Source organism: Monodon monoceros, unplaced genomic scaffold (assembly GCF_005190385.1).
Source record: "Monodon monoceros isolate NGI ecotype Baffin Bay Population unplaced genomic scaffold, NGI_Narwhal_1 Super_Scaffold_20, whole genome shotgun sequence".
Classification (NCBI taxonomy): Eukaryota; Metazoa; Chordata; class Mammalia; order Artiodactyla; family Monodontidae; genus Monodon; species Monodon monoceros.
Genome location: NW_021703777.1, coordinates 43,519,983 through 43,522,315, shown reverse-complemented (window position 1 = coordinate 43,522,315; position 2,333 = coordinate 43,519,983).

Here is a 2,333-nt window from a genome sequence, read left to right as displayed (position 1 = left end):
GCGTCGCAGCCCTCCCTGACGTCAGCACGCCGCGGCGGGCCCCGCCCCTCGGACCTGGCTGGGGCCGGCGCGGCTGGGAAGGGGGCGGGGCCGCAGTCCGCGCGTGTGCGCCTGTAAGCAAGGACCTGCGGGATTCGCCCGGGGCTCACGGGCAGCTCGAGCGAGTACGAGCGGCGGCCGGTCTCTCCTCTAACGTGAGAAGAGCGCGGTACTGTACAGCGAATTCAAGTGGTTTTTTTTCTTATTCTGTTTTTAATTAGAAGCAATATGTGTTACATTTTGAAAATCAAGGGGAAAAGAGTAACTGGAAGAAAAATAGGAACTAGAGCTAACTCTTCACTGGTTACTTTTTATCGTGGAATCTCACACACTTGGGGTCAGAGGGGACCTTCGAGGTTTTCTGGGCTAAGGTCAGTCCTTGCAAGTGGTTGGAAATAGAGGAAAACTGATGTACATGGAACTATACCAAAACCGAGCATACGCTGAGTCATAAAGAAAGCCCCAGCACATTTAAAGCACCAAAAAGCATTCAGAGTATTTTCCCTGACCACAATAGACAAACTAGGAATGAACAAGAAAACCGAAAAGCCCCAAATGATTGGAATTGAAACAAAACCCTTCTAAGTATTTAATGGGTTGATGAAGAAATCACAATGGAAATGAGAAAGTATATTGAACTTAATGATAAACATGAAATATATCAAAATTTGGGGGACAAGTGTTATAGCTTTGTCTCCGGCTACGAATTATGATGCAAATGCTTATTCATAATGGCAACAGGGCAAAACATCAGTTTTGCATCCATATATGTAGAATCTTTAGCCCATTGTTTGGTTACATGCATGATGAGAATCATTCATGATGCCTATTATTTATGTTTTGTTATTGTGTTAGTAATATTAGTTGCTGTGTGAGAGGCAGTATGGTTTACTGATTAACTTCTGGGCTTTGAAGCCTTGCTACCTGGGTTTGAATTCAACCATTTACTTAGCTAGCAAGTATTTAACCTCTTTGCGTCTCAGTTTTCTTACTAGTAAAATAGGGATAATAACAGTACTTTGTGTTGTAAGGATTAAATCAGTGAATCCATGTAACACTCGGAGAAAACTGCCGAGCATATTGTTAGCCTCCCAGAATGTTATCTATTATTAGATTTCAAGGGAAGATATATTAATAGATAAAACTAGACAAATTTAGATAAATCCTAAGCGGACTTAAATGTCATGTAAAAGGAAACACTGAGACTTTTTTTAAGCCATGAAGCCAAAACTAATATTTAAAAGCTTACTGTGTGTTCAGTACATTAGCTCTGCTTAAGGTTACTGTGTATAGGAATTCTCATTTCCTAGTGGAGGAAGATCATGCCTGAGAATGCCTGCCATGCTCATAGAAGTCTTCTGGGAAGTTCTTTCAGCATGTATTCACGCTGGTGCCACAGGAGATAACCTTGTGGCCACCGCTGACCCAAAGATGGATCAGTGGCCCATGAAATGTCCTAACACAGATGTCCATGCAAGAGCAACGGTAATTAGCTTTCTTCGATCAGTGTCTTTCTTGGGAATTTTGTCTGGCGATGTGGGAAGAGAGCTTGTAACCTGGTATTTGAAACAGAAGTAGAAAGATGCCCAGAGATCATCAGAGACAGAGACCTGAGAACGGCGGCTGCATTATGATAATGGTGAGACACTATAGTGAAGAATTAGGAATGGCAGCTGCTTTTATTGTCGTGAAACCTGTTGCAAAATGACTTCTGGACTGACTTCAATCATTTATAACCCATGTCAGTTCTCTCTAATTCATTCATGTGGTTTAATTTTTAAAGTAAGCAGTCTTTAACACTAAGTACTTAACTCCCACCTGCACTTATGAAATGAATGGACAGATATGAAAACATAGATATAGCAACAATCCATGTCTGAATCTAGAGAGAAAAAGAGGTCTATGAGTAAAAAAATGGAAAGAGCTCTATTTCCTCTTCCACTCAGGCCTGTAAGGCAATGGAAGCAGGAGCCACATTGCTTTGGGGCATCTCTAACAGTGGTAACGCAAAGGGGAGAGGGCACAGTTCCCCACAGATAGCTGTGGGATTTTGCACTTTGAGGGCTCTGGCCGTTTAGTCATGGTGCTTGACAGAAGACATCAGTAGCATGCCTGGTAAAGGAATGCCAGGGGCTCCCCCTCCTGGTGGGGGATCAACAGCTGCATCTAGCAGAAATCTCAGTGCGCTTGAAGTGACAGGATGGGGAACTGAACTGCCCAGTGAGAGTTACTGAGAAAATGGCAACATCTCATCATAAGCACCTGTGGAGAGACACATCGTGCCTTTAATACAC